General features: G+C 43.5%; 1 protein-coding gene and 1 long non-coding RNA gene across 2 annotated transcripts in view; one reads left to right on the top strand and one right to left on the bottom strand.

The window, feature by feature from the left end:
* BICD1 (BICD cargo adaptor 1) overlaps positions 1 to 16853 on the top strand; it is a 381554-nt gene that overhangs the window by 14831 nt on the left and 349870 nt on the right.
* LOC121006078 lies at positions 73 to 16230 on the bottom strand. The gene is made up of 3 exons (XR_005780016.1): positions 16203 to 16230; positions 9430 to 9440; positions 73 to 749 (listed from the first exon to the last, which is right to left on the bottom strand). It is a non-coding gene; the product is annotated as an uncharacterized LOC121006078 (long non-coding RNA).

The raw sequence follows: 16853 nt of genomic DNA on the forward strand, positions 1-16853 counted from the left end.
TGGATATGATCGATCTGGATCCTCTGGAAGCGGTATAAGGCTTTTGGGAGACATCTTTTGTGCGTAGGCTCAGTCCTACCGGGATTGCATTGGGCACAGATTAGACATGACTGGACATATTTCACCAAAACAGGGGTGATTCTTGGGGCTACCCATATTTTATCGATGAGCTCCTTCATTATTGTCTTAGATTGATGAGTGGGTCCATGGGCCACAGAGGCAATGATAGGATAGAGCGCTCTAGGCAAGCACACTTTCTTCCCTTGTGTCCAAAGTCCGGATTCTTCTTCAAGGGCTGACTCTTTTAGCCGGGTTTCTTTTTCTGAGCGAGTGGCTTGCTTCTGCATCTGTTTCAGTAGATCCCATGATACTTCTTGTTGTTTGAGATCCTTTTGTGCCAGCATGATTTTATCTGGCTGTGCTACTTCCTTTTCCATTGCTGCCTGTTTGTCTGCTTGGTCAGCCAGAGCATTTCCTTTGGCTTCTGGTGTGTCAGCACGGGTATGCGCCTTTACTTTAATTACTGCCACTTTGGTGGGCAGTAGTAGTGCAGCCATTAAGGCCTCTACTGCTAAAGCATGTTTAATTGGAGTTCCTGCGGCTGTAATGTAATCTCTGGCCTTCCATATTACTCCAAAATCATGAACTACTCCAAAGGCATATCTGGAGTCTGTGTAGATGTTGGCAGTGGAGTCTTTCGCTATGAGGCAGGCCTCAGTAAGGGCTATGAGTTCAGCCTCTTGTGCTGACTGGTCTGGGCGTAATTGTCTTGCACACAGCACTTCGTACTCACTAGTGACTGCCATGCCTGTATGGAATTTCCCTTTGTCATTGGCATACCTTGACCCATCCACAAACAGTGTCCAATGTGGGTTTTGCAAAGGAGTATCTTGTATTGATGGTGCTGTTCCCACTTCAGCTTCCGTCATTGTAATGCAATCATGATCTGGTTCCTCATTAGGTGAGGCAGTAGCTGTCCATAATTCCTCTTCCTGGAGATCCTCTTCTGCTTGTAAATCAATAAAATCCACAGAATCTCTTTCTGCAGTATACTCCCCCCTTGGGAGAGGAAGGAGTGCAGCCGGGTTGAGGATGTGGCATCTCTGAATGGTGACATTACCTGGTAAAAGCAGACTACACTGAAGCCTGAGGTGGCGCTGTGCAGTGAGGTGTTTAGGTTGTGTCTGTTGAAGGATAGCCGAGATGTCATGAGGAGCCATGATGGTGAGGGGGTGTCCTAGGATAATGTCAGCGGTGGCGTTCAGAAGAGAACTAGCAGCATGAACGGCCCTGACACAGGAAGGGGTGGCTCTGGCTACAGGGTCTAGACGTTTTGAGAAGTAACCTAGAGGTCTATTACGACCCCCATGGCTCTGGGTGAGAACTCATGTAGCATGACCCTGACGTTCCATGACATAAAGGCGGAAGGGAAGTTTATAGTTAGGAATGCCAAGAGCTGGGGCAGTGATAATGGCTTGTTTGAGAGATTCGAATGCTTCTATGGCCTCTGCAGTCATTTGGAAAGGAACAGTAGCAACACGGGGTATGCAGTCATACAGTGGTTACATCAGAACGGATGCATCAGGGATCCATGGCCTACAGTACGAAATTAGTCCCAGAAAGGTCTGCAGTTGGTGAGGGGTATCTGGCAGTGGGATGTCTGAGACTGCTTTCTTTCTGGCATCCGTAAGATGCTTACTGCCTTGTGAGACGCAGTGGCCTAGGAAAACAACTTTTGGAAGACACAACTGCAATTTGGAACGTGAGACTTTGCACCCAGCATCTGCCAGGAATTGAAGAAGTGAGGTAGATGAGTCCAGGCAGACGGCGTGTGAGTCAGCACAAAGAAGTAAATCATCCACATATTGTAAGAGTTCCACCTCAGGGTGATCTGCTTGCCATGGGTGTAAGATGGAAGCCATTGCTTTGCTAAAGCAGGAAGGACTATTTTGAGCTCCTTGAGGCAAAACCGTCCAGGTGTATTGTTTTCCATCATGTGTAAAAGCAAAGAGAAATTGGGAGTCATCATGCAATGGGACAGAGAAAAAGGCATTTGCCAGATCAATGACTGTGAAGATAGTGGCCGTAGGAGGAATGCTAGCAAGCAAGGTGTGGGGATTTGGAACAATGGGCGTTTCAAAGACCGTAGCTTCATTGATTGCTCTGAGGTATTGGACCATGCGATATACAGGAGGCTGTCCTTTTTCCCTTTTATTTTTGACTGGATATAAGGGCGTGTTACACGGTGAAGTGGTAATTTTGATAGCCCCATTTGTGAGAAGAGCCTGTATCTGGAGAGTGATAGCATCTCTCTGGGAAATGGAGAGAGGATATTGAGCTCTGTATGGTAGTAAGTTGGGATTCTTCAAGGTTACAATGACTGGCGGGACCTTGAGACGCCCAATGTCCTGGGGACCTTTAGTCCAAAGGGTATCAGGGATGAGGTGCAAAATGCTTTGTAACGTATCCCCTTGTTCGGGTAATTCAGAGGGCTGGGCTGTTAATGCCATCATGAGGCAGGTTTCTTCAGGACACAGTGCTGTACCTAGGACAACTGTACCATTTTCTTTGAATTGAATGTTGGCCCGGATTTTCTGAAGAAAATCTGAACCTAATAAATTAAAAGGGCATGTCTGGCTTACAACAAATTGTGACATTACTCAAGTGGATAGATGCAATTGTGGGGATTGGCCTTGGGACTTAGTGGAGGGAGTAATCAGGAGAGGCTTAGTAACAAGGTTGTGCTGGGTGACCCCTTCTAAACCAGAGCAGGGTAAATGTATATCTGTGAGACAGGAAGGGAGTATGGCAGTCTCACATAACACACTGCGGGCTGCACCAGTGTCTACAAGGAATGAGAGTTCCTTCCCTGCCACATCGAGGGTGATTCGAGGGGCGGGGCCAGCAGGAGGGGCAGAGACTGCCATACACGGAGTGTGCCCTCCCAGCAACACTGGTTTGCCAATGTCCTATTGGGATGGAGCTGGCCATGGAGGAGGAGTTCCTCTTTGGCTCTGGGCTGCTGGCCACAGATGTCTGGAGCGGCAGTTTCTCTTTATGTGTCCTGGCTTGCCGCACCCATAACAGACACGGGGTGGGGGCCTCTCCTCTCCTTCTCCCCCTGCCATGACAGCCATAACTGCTGTGCGGGTTTTCTTGGTATTGCTCTCCAGCCCTTTTGCAACTTGTTCTAAGATTTCTAAGGTTAATGATTTCCATTCTGGGCGGCAGGTAACAAGAGCTTTGTTCAGGTCTGGCCTAAGGCCATCTACAAATGATCGGGCCAGAAGTCTCAGGTGCACAGGTTCATTTGGACTGAATCCCATATCCTTATTGGTTTGTCTAACTCTCTGAACAAACTTCTCTACTGACTCTGCTTTATCCTGTACCATATCTTGCAGGGTGGTGGATTGTTCTGCTAATTTATCCTTGGCCCATTTATACAATTGTCGAATGAAATGGTCGCCGGATTCTGGATCACGAGTGTCAAAATTCGCTCCAGGAAGCTCTGGTTGGCGTATATGATCCATTATAAGTGAAGAATATTCGCCAGTCTTATTTTCTACAATACTTTGCAAGTCTGACCAAGTACACCCGTATGTTTGATATACTTGTGACAATTTTCTGTAAAAAGGCATAGGGTGCGTATCTGGGTCTGGCATGAGGTTCACTATGGTGAACAACTGCTGGGGGGTGAAGGACACATACTTAGGTAGCCCCACGTAGGTAGCCCCACATTGGGCGCCAAATGTTCTGATTCTGGTTCTGATTCAATAGTCAGGCTAGGTTGATGTACTGCTCCGAATCGGTATCAAATGGTAGGCATATGTACGGCGAGAGAAATTACACACAGACTGTCACAGTGAAGTCAATGCTAGATGTTCCGTTTATTACTCGGGATACAAGGGTTTATATAGAGCAAAAGGGGAACTTTATGACTCAGCTAATTGATCTCATTGTCACATTATTTAACCAATGGTCACATATGACACGTATCACGTATCACATCACAATAGCAGAAGTCAGAAGTGTTTAGTAAGGGATTAGTAAGGGAGTTGGCAGTTTGGTCAGGGGCCATTTTGTTAAGCAAACTGTTAGTTATAATGCAAGCAAGTATACATTTAATATATATGATTCCACAACACCCCTTGTCCGAGGCTTTTATTACCACATTCCGGTCTTTTTCTAACGTTTTAAGGGCCTGATATTCATTTTCATTTAAATTGTTCCTGCCTCTGATAGCTTGGATTTGCTCCAAGTCTCTAGAAACTAATTTATAAAAAATGGATATATTTGAATCTGGTAGAGGGGGTGGCATTTGTGTGCTCTTTAGTTTTAGCTGTGTGAATGGGCCCTCGGCCCTATCTTTTTCACCATCCTCTAGCAGATTCACAACTGCCATGGTCGCTTCAAGTTCCTGGGCATTCATATTTAATTCCTCGCACTTCTTTTTATTTTGTAGAGCGAAGTGCTTATGCCAGAGCAATTTCCTTACAAAGAGGGCTATATCTTTACTCCACTCAAAAGTGTCATGTGGGGCTGTGGGGACAAAGGATAGACCCATCGGAGGACAGTACATGAGCGGAAAGGTTGATAATTTCCATTTTATTCTTATTTGTAGCTAGGGACCCCCCTATACTTTGTTCCTGAGTTGGTAAGGAGCCTGCTTGGGGGGTTGGGCTAAAAAAGTGGATGAAGATGCAGAGGATGAGGGGTCCGTTGAACTGCATGTTTGATAACTTCCTTTTCTGTAGCCTGCTCTTGTCTGTCCTCTACCTCCCTTGCCTCTATTTCTCTGTCCTCTCCCTTTATTTGTCCTATTCTGTTCAGTTTCTGAACCCTCAGCTTCTGATGATGATATTTCACTTTGTGCCTTTCTTTGTATGATTTTATTGAGGAATAAATACGCTCTGTTCTCTTTGAATTCAGTGGAGTCTCTGAGGTATTGTTGATGTTTACGTTCCCTGATCATATACTGGAACCTATCTACAGTATTTTGAAGATATTCCTCTTTTTTCTGAAATTGTGCCTCGTCTTTAAATTTAAGTGCTTGCTCCCTGAGGCTATTAACCTTTCTTTGTTTGGAGTCAAGGTTCACTTTTTCTTCTTCTAGGAGGAGCCGCATAAATCTATGTGAACTAGCTGTGGCTTCCTCTTCCCACTTTTTAATCAGAGTGGTATTTCTAAGTCTATCAGCTGGAGTAAGATTTATTCTAAGACCTTTTGGAACAATGTTTTCTTTTAAATAGTGTTCTAGGGATTTTATCTCCCACCAAGATACTATCAGGTCTTTATAGGCCTTTGTCAGATCCTTGAAGACATTTTTTATACTATTTGAAGAGGAGGTTTGAACGTAATCAATTTCAGAGAAAACACATTTTCCTTCTGTTGCCCATGCTTCCAAGTCTGGGCTAGTTGTAAGAAAACCTGCCATAAGCGTTATAGTTAGCTTATTACTAATGAAAAGAATACTCAGGGTCAGAAGGTCAATAGTCGTGGCCCAGTGTATAATTACTCAGAGGTGTCTTTGAATTTTAACTATTGAACTGAGTGTGCCTTGTTGTAGGTATTTAAAACATAACTTTTATTTTATCTATATTTAGAATATTGTGACACATATTAAAACAATGCTGGTGTTGCACTGCTTTATTGGAAGTGTGTCAGGTGAAGCTAGCAGCTCAGGTCTTATAGTTCAAGCGGCAAATTAATCAGAGGGGTCGCCTTTAAAACAATATTTTAGCAGGTTGCTCGGCCTAGGTTCTATCCCTACATAAGCTAGTCGTGGTGAGCTGGGAGAACCCTAACAAGCTGTATTCCGGGCACCCGTCCTTAAAAGGACGACCCACAGCCGCTGGAACCTCGGATCTATTGCTGCTAAACCCTGACAAGTAAAGTTTCTTCCTCAAAGATGTCCGACACGTTTCACCACAATGAGTAGTGGTTCTTCAGGGACATAGAATGAAACGCCGGGGCGCCAAGTGCAGTGGCAGCGCTCCCGCACGTATATAAGGCAGTGGCAGCAAACTGGTTCAAAGTGTCTCTTTTTATAGCGTCTCAACCCAGCCCACCTGGTTAATTAACCAATGGTTGCTGGGTGAGTGCTTTTAGAGCACCTCCCCCTAATACGTCATGTCATCCAGGGCAGACGCGCACGTGTATTGGGCCATTACCTTGAAGCTCGCCCAGTCAGCAGCGCTCTGTCTTAAACCGGAAGTGACGTTGGTGGGTGGCGTCTCGGTTGCTATGGGGATCTATCACCGCGTCCCCGGCAGGTCCTTGCAGGCTAAAGGTAAAAACACTTGGTACATGCGTCCACAGACGCGAGCAAAGAGATCAACAATCAAAGTTTACATTATGTGTAGTCTGGAGGGTGCACCCAAGCACTCACTCCCAGAACTCCCATTGAAACAATTCCAGGATCAGACGATTCCAGGAATAAATACTGTAGGTTTGCAGGATTTAAGGTCCTTGCAGGTCACAGGTTCCTTTGTATATATAGATCACTTGCTACGTTTACAGTAATCCAGAGTGATAGAGGGCAGTAAGATGCTACAGCTTGAGTAACAATTATCGATTATAGCCCTTAAAGGGGGCAGATTTAAATAAAACTTATGCCTTCAATACACCCTGGTTTAGCAGAATGGGCAATTTGAGAGATCCAGGCGCATTCTGGCAGGAGCAGATAATGGATTATGGCTAGATATTTACAAAAAAGGCTTATATGAAATGAATTCATTCAAGCCTTGCAGTGTCACAGAATTTAGCCTATATGTCCGTTTTGTTTCGGCTCGCAGGATCATCTTGTCCCAATCGCCACCTCTCTTTGGTTTGGGGACATGTTGTATTCCTATAAACTTAAGGCAGCTGGTATTGCCTCCATGGTGTTGTACAATGTGGCGTGCCACTGATGTGTCTTTTTCATTCAAGACATCATTCACGTGGTCCCTTACGCGTCTCCTGAATTCACGTTTTGTCTTGCCCACATAATCTAGTGGGCAAGTACATTGGTCCAGGTACACCACACCACACCAGTAGTGATGGTGTATTCTTTGTTGTTATTGGAGCATGTGAATGTTTTAGTTTTTTTTATATGGCCACAAGCAGTGCAACTGCCACATTTAAAAGTTCCCATGGGTTTTCTAGAGAGCCAGTTTCCTGGTCTCCCTGGTGGTTGAAAATGGCTATTAACCAGTCTGTCTCTCAGACTACGCCTCTTTCTAAAGGTGATCTGTGGGTATGATCCTAGAACCTTATCTAGATCTGGGTCCGCTTTTAGGACATCCCAGTGTCTAGATAGGACACGTTTTATTGCCTGATGTCCACTGTCAAAGGTGCCAATAATCCGGATATTGTTCTGATCCATAGTGCCTATTGATCTCTGTTTTTTAGGGATGAGGAGTTGATCCCGCTTCTCGCTGCATGCAGATTCATAAGCTGTGCGTAGAATTTCATCGGGATAACCTCTCTCCCTAAATCTGACTCTCAAATCTGCTGCCTGTTTTTTGAATTTTTTCATTGTTGAACAATTCCTCCGAAGTCTGAAGTATTGGCCCTTGGGGATTCCCTTGCGTAAAGGGAATGGGTGAGCACTGTCCAAACGGAGGAGGCTGTTGCCAGCAGTGCTTTTACGGTACACAGAGGTGACAATGCTCTGGTTTATTCCTCTTTCGATCAATACATCAAGAAATGGTAGTGCATTTTTTCCGCATGTTGATGTAAATTTGAGGCCTAGGTCCGATGAAATCTCCCTTCTAAATAAGGGTCTATCCTTTGTCCCCACAGCCCCACATGACACTTTTGAGTGGTGTAAAGATATAGCCCTCTTTGTAAGGAAATTGCTCTGGCATAAGCACTTCGCTCTACAAAATAAAAAGAAGTGCGAGGAATTAAATATGAATGCCCAGGAACTTGAAGCGACCATGGCAGTTGTGAATCTGCTAGAGGATGGTGAAAAAGATAGGGCCGAGGGCCCATTCACACAGCTAAAACTAAAGAGCACACAAATGCCACCCCCTCTACCAGATTCAAATATATCCATTTTTTATAAATTAGTTTCTAGAGACGTGGAGCAAATCCAAGCTATCAGAGGCAGGAACAATTTAAATGAAAATGAATATCAGGCCCTTAAAACGTTAGAAAAAGACCGGAATGTGGTAATAAAAGCCTCGGACAAAGGGGGCAATCTAGTCCTAATGAACACAGGGAAATACAAAAAAATGTGTTTAGACATTTTGAATAATAGAGAGTCATATGAACTCCTACCAAAAGACCCTGGCCCTATGTACCTCCTTGAACTGAAAGATATCCTCAATAAAAGATTTCAAAATAAATTGATCAGTGAGGCAGAGATGGCTTTTCTCTTGCCACACCACCCGGTCACGGCTACTTTTTACTCCCTACCCAAAATACATAAGGGCATTAGTCCCCTTAAAGGACGCCCGATAGTATCAGGGATTGGGCAAAATGTAGGCATCTATGTGGACAGGATCATTCAGCCACTCGTTACAGCATTGCCATCCTACATACGAGATACCTCTGACCTCCTCATGAAATTGAATAGCATTTGTCTGGATGACTCAATGATCTTTGCATCCATAGATGTCGAGGCGCTTTATAGTTCCATCAGACATGACCTGGGCCTGAATTCGGTGGAATACTATCTATCAATGCGTGACAATAGATTGATAGCACATAATAAATTTGTCCTGGATCTTTTGAACTTCAGCCTTACAAAGAACTACTTTGTCTTTGACGACCGCCACTACCACCAGCTCAGGGGTACCGCGATGGACAGTTCTTGTGCGCCGTCGTACGCAAATCTACTCCTGGGCTGGTGGGAGGCCAATTACATAGGGTCTGAAGCATTGGAAATGTGGCAAGACAGGGTAGTTCTTTGGCTGAGGTTCATAGATGACGTGTTCGTCCTATGGAGGGGTACGGAGGAATCTTTTGCAGATTTTGTTATGACCATCAATGACAATGACCTAGGCCTCAAATTTACATCAACATGCGGAAAAAATGTACTACCATTTCTTGATGTATTGATCGAAAGAGGAATAAACCAGAGCATTGTCACCTCTGTGTACCGTAAAAGCACTGCTGGCAACAGCCTCCTCCGTTGGGACAGTGCTCACCCATTCCCTTTACGCAAGGGAATCCCCAAGGGCCAATACTTCAGACTTCGGAGGAATTGTTCAACAATGAAAAAATTAAAAAAACAGGCAGCAGATTTAAGAGTCAGATTTAGGGAGAGAGGTTATCCCGATGAAATTCTACGCACAGCTTATGAATCTGCATGCAGCGAGAAGCGGGATCAACTCCTCATCCCTAAAAAACAGAGATCAATAGGCACTATGGATCAGAACAATATCCGGATTATTGGCACCTTTGACAGTGGACATCAGGCAATAAAACGTGTCCTATCTAGACACTGGGATATCCTAAAAGCGGACCCAGATCTAGATAAGGTTCTAGGATCATACCCACAGATCACCTTTAGAAAGAGGCGTAGTCTGAGAGACAGACTGGTTAATAGCCATTTTCAACCACCAGGGAGACCAGGAAACTGGCTCTCTAGAAAACCCATGGGAACTTTTAAATGTGGCAGTTGCACTGCTTGTGGCCATATAAAAAAAACTAAAACATTCACATGCTCCCATAACAACAAAGAATACACCATCAGAGACTTTATAAACTGTCTCACTACTGGTGTGGTGTACCTGGCCCAATGTACTTGCCCACTAGATTATGTGGGCAAGACAAAACGTGAATTCAGGAGACGCGTAAGGGACCACGTGAATGATGTCTTGAATGAAAAAGACACATCAGTGGCACGCCACATTGTACAACACCATAGAGGCAATACCAGCTGCCTTAAGTTTATAGGAATACAACATGTCCCCAAACCAAAGAGAGGTGGAGATTGGGACAAGATGATCCTGCGAGCCGAAACAAAGTGGACATATAGGCTAAATTCTGTGACACCGCAAGGCTTGAATGAATTCATTTCATATAAGCCTTTTTTGTAAATATCTAGCCATAATCCATTATCTGCTCCTGCCAGAATGCGCCTGGATCTCTCAAATTGCCCATTCTGCTAAACCAGGGTGTATTGAAGGCAGAAGATTTATTTAAATCTGCCCCCTTCAAGGGCTATAATCGATAATTGTTACTCAAGCTGTAGCATCTTACTGCCCTCTATCACTCTGGATTACTGTAAACGTAGCAAGTGATCTATATATACAAAGGAACCTGTGACCTGCAAGGACCTTAAATCCTGCAAACCTACAGTATTTATTCCTGGAATCGTCTGATCCTGGAATTGTTTGAATGGGAGTTTTGGGAGTGAGTGCTCGTGTGCACCCTCCAGACTACACATAATGTAAACTTTGATTGTTGATCTCTTTGCTCGCGTCTGTGGACGCATGTACCAAGTGTTTTTACCTTCAGCCTGCAAGGACCTGCCGGGGACGCGGTGATAGATCCCCATCGCAACCGAGACGCCACCCACCAACGTCACTTCCGGTTTAAGACAGAGCGCTGCTGACTGGGCGAGCTTCAAGGTAACGGCCCAATACACGTGCGCGTCTACCCTGGATGACATGACGTATTAGGGGGAGGTGCTCTAAAAGCGCTCACCCAGCAACCATTGGTTAATTAACCAGGTGGGCTGGGTTGAGACGCTATAAAAAGAGACACTTTGAACCAGTTCGTTGCCACTGCCTTATATACGTGCGGGAGCGCTGCCACTGCACTTGGCGCCCCGGCGTTTCATTCTATGTCCCTGAAGAACCACTACTCATTGTGGTGAAACGTGTCCGACATCTTTGAGGAAGAAACTTTACTTGTAAGGGTTTAGCAGCAATAGATCCGAGGTTCCAGCGGGTGTGGGTCGTCCTTTTAAGGACGGGTGCCCGGAATACAGCCTGTTAGGGTTCTCTCATCTCACCACGACTAGCTTATGTAGGGATATAACCTAGGCCGAGCAACCTGCTAAAATATTGTTTTAAAGGCGACCCCTCTGATTAATTTGCCGCTTGAACTATAAGACCTGAGCTGCTAGCTTCACCTGACACACTTCCAATAAAGCAGTGCAACACTTCTAAATAAAGATATACATATTCTTGTATACAACGATATGAACCATGCTGGTATAACCTGGGCAAGTGGGCATCTCCCGTATAATACAGGCAAATACCTAGGTCATACTAGCATCATGGTCCATATAACTGCAAGATGTATAACTTATACCAGCTATAGTTAAAAAATTATGTATAGGAGAGGAGACGCCCAGGTTATTCCATCGTAGCCCATATCACTATATACAATAAGGGGGCCATCATTCTAGTGCTAGCCGGTGTAGTACTGCTGAGTGCATTCTAACTCTCATTGCTGGTGCTAAGGCGACAGCCTGACACTTCCTCTCCTCATATATTTACCCTGAGCTGAACGGAGAAGAAAAACACCACACTTATTAAAGACTCACTCTAGCCTCTAAGATGGCGCCACCACCTTCATGTTACCTCGCCCTGCTTCTGTGTGCTCAGTCCTCCTCTTCTGGTCGGAACATCCTGTAGTCGTAGGACGTAGGAGAAATAAATCGGGGCATTTTGCCAACAGGGTGAGCGCTGAGTGGACTTTAAAAACTTGTAAGCGGGGGCACTATAATTGCTGTGCGGCCGCGCACCTGCGCAGCTTAGTGGGAACACTGGTCACGAGGTACCAGTTGGTACCGAAGCCAACTTTGGATCCCAGTTTTAAAATGGTTTTCAATTTGAATAATCAAAGTCCAAAGTTATTTAGCAAAGTTTTGCAAGACGTTAGACGTAATGAATTTCTTCTCCGCAAAGCACATACATTTGAATGCTGTACAGAGACGGGTCAAAGTTTTAAATGATGCAACTTCAGATCTATGATCCAAAGCATGCTTCGCTCAACACTAGTTATAACAACCAATTAGGGTTTCCTCGGGATAAGTCATACATTTTTAGATCAGTGGCGTTCTGACACCAGGCACTCTAGTGAGTGTTGCAGCCTCCTCACAGCACACCAAGCACAGCTCCATACATTGTATAGGTATAGTGATTGTGCATCATATTGCAGCTCAGACCAATTCACCTGAATGGAACTGATATGCATATATGACTGATGAACTTGATGCCACTGGCCTAAGAAGAGGAAGCAGTGCTATCCTGAAAGGACATCAATATTCTAGTCCCAGAAAACCCATGTAATGCCTTTGGGCAACATAGTCATAGTGGCTTCCTGCCTAGCCTTTTCTTGGCTTCAAAATTGTTTAAAAAAAAGTTTACCTAGATTACCATGGGCCACCCACAAAGCAGAGCTTACGTGACCAGCCAAAGTACACCAAACCTTTGCTTTGAAGCTGTAGACCAAAAGTTATTAATTTTGGATTAAAACAGTTTTTAAAGTTTCTTAATTTATTGTTTTATATATTTTTTTAAACTTTTGGCAGCCTTAGGTTTTACTAGAAGTATGGTATGAAACTCCTGGGCCCCCGAGGTAAAATATATACCAGCTTCCCCCACCACGTGTCATTTATAATAATTGTGTCTTCATATGTGCCTTTTAGCCCCCTCAGCCACTAGGGCCTTGGCAGTACTACCTCTGCTTTCCCTTTAGCTACATTCCTGGCTCTACCAGACTCTTGCTACGGTACACCAGAGACATAACTTGAAACTCCTAGGCCCAGATGTAAAATGCACCGTGCCTGTAGTATGTGGCAGAAATATCTTTAGCTGGCCATTCACATTCAATAGCTGTTGTTCAGACAGCTATTTCTCCCAACTCCCTCTCGGCTTCCCCGAGTTCGGTTTGGCTAAACGGGTTAGTGTTGTCAATGGGGAGAGAGAAGAAAACCGCTGCCAGACATTACTAGTAGCGGCTTATCTCCTGAGGGACCAAAATGATCAGGTAAAAATATTCCTTTCGCACGATCCTTATTTTCCCCGACATCATCTGTTAGGGAAGAATTGGGAGCTCCCCACACACATTAGACTGTGAGCCGAACCCGCCATTTTCTGTATATTTTGGTGACAATATACTGTGAATGTGGGCTTTTTGGCTTCTCTGAGGAACCAGGTGTAACTATAATCTCCTAATATTCTCCATCTATAGTCTGCTACCATTTTAAACTAGACATTTTGCTTTTGTACAAATTTATGACTGTAGAAAGTTTTTGGAAATATAAGCATGAATGAATTAGCCATTGATCCACTATAAGGGCTGTATTACACTGGCAAATGAGACTCACGATTATCAAGAAGGAAGCGTTCCTTCCCGGCAAGCGCCTGCTCGTTAGTTAAGGAGATCTCTGTATTTACATGCAGCGATCTCCTCCACAGTACGGGGAGGAGCGATCGTTAATGCCATTGCTCGTCCCTAAACATAATCATTATTTTCTGTTATCAGAGCATAGTTAGACAGCACGATCTGCTGCCAGCAAACAATGATTTTTTTTTGCCTGCGTCTGCTCATTCATCAGGTAATTGTCAGCACCTTTACACAGGCAGATCATCAAGTGTTCCTATTAACGATTTTTAGCGATGATCTGGCTGACCTTTGGCCAGTGTAATACAGACCTGAGCATCTAATTGTCCATGATCAGCGGTAGTTCAGGGTAGGCACCATTGGCCACTGTGGTGTGAAAAGGGTATTAAACCTCTGTAAGGGGCATGAGGCAGGTGAAGCCATTGCCTGTATGGGAAACTGTGATCTGGATCTAAACAGTAGTCATATAACTAGTGTTCAACATCTGTTATATATAAGATCGATGGCTACATTCACACGACAGTAAAAAAAAACTGCCATTTTAAGAACAATGGAAATATGGGTGCTAGGCTTCATTCAGACGTCTGCACTTTGGGTCCGGATCCGTTCCGCAATTATGCTGAACGAGTGCAGACCCATTCATTTTCAATAGGGACGGAAAAGATGCGGACAGCACACAGTGTGCTGTCCGCATCCGCATTTCCCGTCCGCGGCCCTGAACTTCCGGTCCGCTGCTCCGCAAAAAAATATAGCATGTCCTATTATTGTCCGCAGCTGCGGACAAGAATAGGCATTTCTATTGGGGTGCCGGCCCAGTGTTTTGCGGATCCTCAAAACACTGCGGACCTGTGAATGGACCCTTATTCAAAACAGCTCTTTTTTGAAAAACGACCATAAAAAAAATAGTAATTGTCCTATTTTGTCCGTTTTCACAGCTCCTGTATAATTGAAGGAGATCGTTATTAATGGCTGTTTCTCAGAAAGACATCAGTGAAAAAAGCAGAGTCAAAAATGGCCCCTTTGGCTTTTTTATTGGCTGTTTTTCTCATCATGTAAATGTAGCCTTAGTAATGTTTTCCTAACCCGCAGGATAACCAGAAGAAATGTTCACAACACAGTAGATAATAATACTAATAATAATAATAATAGTTCCTTTATTGTAGGAGTCTTGCAATGAATAAGGATTAGATTAAACAAAACATATAATTGAGCATGAAGGCTTAACTCACAACATACAAACCAACACTACAACTAGACTCCTAACTACATACAGGTAGTAAAATAAAATACATCACCAATTATGTGGTTTCAGTATAAAACATCCAGGCCAACACCCTGACTGGGACGCCCCTTTTCAGCCAAGCCAGGAGTCTCAAATAATCGGGAAATTCTGGGCAGTGCATGGCTCCACTCCACAGATGAGGCATCTAACCTGGCTTCAGGAAATTCTTGCTCTGATACTTTAGTAAAACCAATGTAACTATTTTACATGGACCATAAAGTTTCAGTCAGTGTTGACGTGCTTAATATTTAGGTTTGTGAAGGTCACACCACCCATGACCACTGGTCAGGTGACCTGAATGACCTGAGTTAGCTTCCTAAATGTTAACCAGATGGAATGTGTAATTTGCCTGGTGGAATGTGCTGAATTACCAGATGGATATCTCTTCCTAGGAATACCTTCATGGCAAACCAACATGGCACGAAAGCAATAATTAACTACATACATTTATACTGGTATTACAATCGGTCCTTTAATTATTCATTATGTGCAGTACAGTATAAGCTAATGGTAATCATAAAATGCTTATTATGATATATTTTCTAATTTTATACGATACATAACAATACCATGCTGAGAATATCCCACGAATGGGTGTATAAGGAAATGTAGCGCTTTAGTAGCCAAACATCTCACATACAAGGTCAAAAGCGATCACTCCTCAGGATATCCAGTGTGCAGAACTTCACAGTGCAATACGGCTCTTACAGTATATACACTGACTAGCTAAACTAAGTATAAGTTCTGTACTTATATTTACTATATTAAAATGCCAATAATTAAAGGTAAAATTTACAAATGCTAATTAAAGGGAAAGGACCAATAAAAATAACTTTAAAATCTACTTTAACACAAGTCAAAGATAGGAATTCTTGGCTTTGCACTCAAAACTAAAAACTTCCATATGGCATACTATGAGGGGGTATATAGGTCATTTTTTTTCCATGTGGAAAATGTTATTGGGTGAATTGTAACCATAGATAGTAAGGGGCAAGCCCCAATGTTTTTACTATAAAATAAAGGAAACTATTGGGAGTGGCTCTGAAATGCCTCACAACCTTTGAGTCTAGGTGTATACGAATCTTCTACCAGCCAGTGACATAGTCTTACCTCTGGAGAATCTAGAAAATCCCAAAGTTGGTTAGGTCCGGTGTTTGGGATCATTCCGTAACTTTTAACAACACATTTTGTATGGCATTGACTTTCTGGAAAAAAAATCCCAATTTTTCATAATTTCTAGCCACCTTAATGTCAAAGCCACTTTATAGCATGTGTTTCGTTGGAGAGTACATCCTAGTCAATAAAATGTACAAGACTGTGGCAAAAGGGTCAGCAATTTCTAGAGCGTCCTGGCCTGTCTTTTCTGAAAGTATCAAGTCTCATTTAATGCCTCCTCCCCAATTGAATCTTCTGCCATGTCTCTAGTTTTCAGTTACTGTACATTGGGGGAACTTCCCCTTTAACCATGATTGACACAGTATCCTGCATAGTAATATGGCTGTTACTGGCAGGGTTATGGATTTTGGGGTCACACTGAGGTAAAGTGACCTACAGAATGGGGAATTGTACCTAAAGCTGCAGTCCTATCGGACATACCATTAGTTAATAATTCATCTCTTTCCCTGTATACAGGAATGAGAAAATGATAAGCCGACATGCAGAGTGCAGTAATTTAATGCCGCCATCAAATATTTATACCCAGGCTCTGTATGTCTTCATTACAAGGTATAGCTGTCATAATGACATTTCAGAAATATGCCCTCTTTAGGCAGGGAAAGGCAAGCTGGGTACAATTTCAGTCATGACTAAAATAAACCACTTACTCAATTATTGGAGATGCACAGCCTTTTCTATTAGGACGTTCGGCACAAAGTGCCTCTGACAACAATTACTGCATTAGACCCTCTGCAAAGAACATCAATTTCAGCAGTTGATGCAAGATTGAGACAGCTAATGTATTTACTGGGACTGGAGATATGAAACTCAAGAAGTCGCTAGCTTTAGAAGAAGCATTGAGGCTCATTGTAGGTGATGCTATGAAGTGAATCTTTGATTCAAAGTCATTTACTATAGGAAAACTTTTTGGCCATAAATCTTTTTTTTACGTTTTGAATTGAGCTCCAGTTTGGTGATCTACCAGGAGACCAAGGATGCTGAATATGTTTTAGATTCCCCTTTATTACCTATTGCTGCAATTTAGGAAAAGTCCCCAGCTAGGTGATTATTGATTAATAGTCTCCCCCTGTGCCACGGGAGTCAGTCGGCCTAAGAATTAAAGATG

The sequence above is a fragment of the Bufo bufo genome, chromosome 1 (genome assembly GCF_905171765.1).
Source record: "Bufo bufo chromosome 1, aBufBuf1.1, whole genome shotgun sequence".
Lineage (NCBI taxonomy): Eukaryota > Metazoa > Chordata > Amphibia > Anura > Bufonidae > Bufo > Bufo bufo.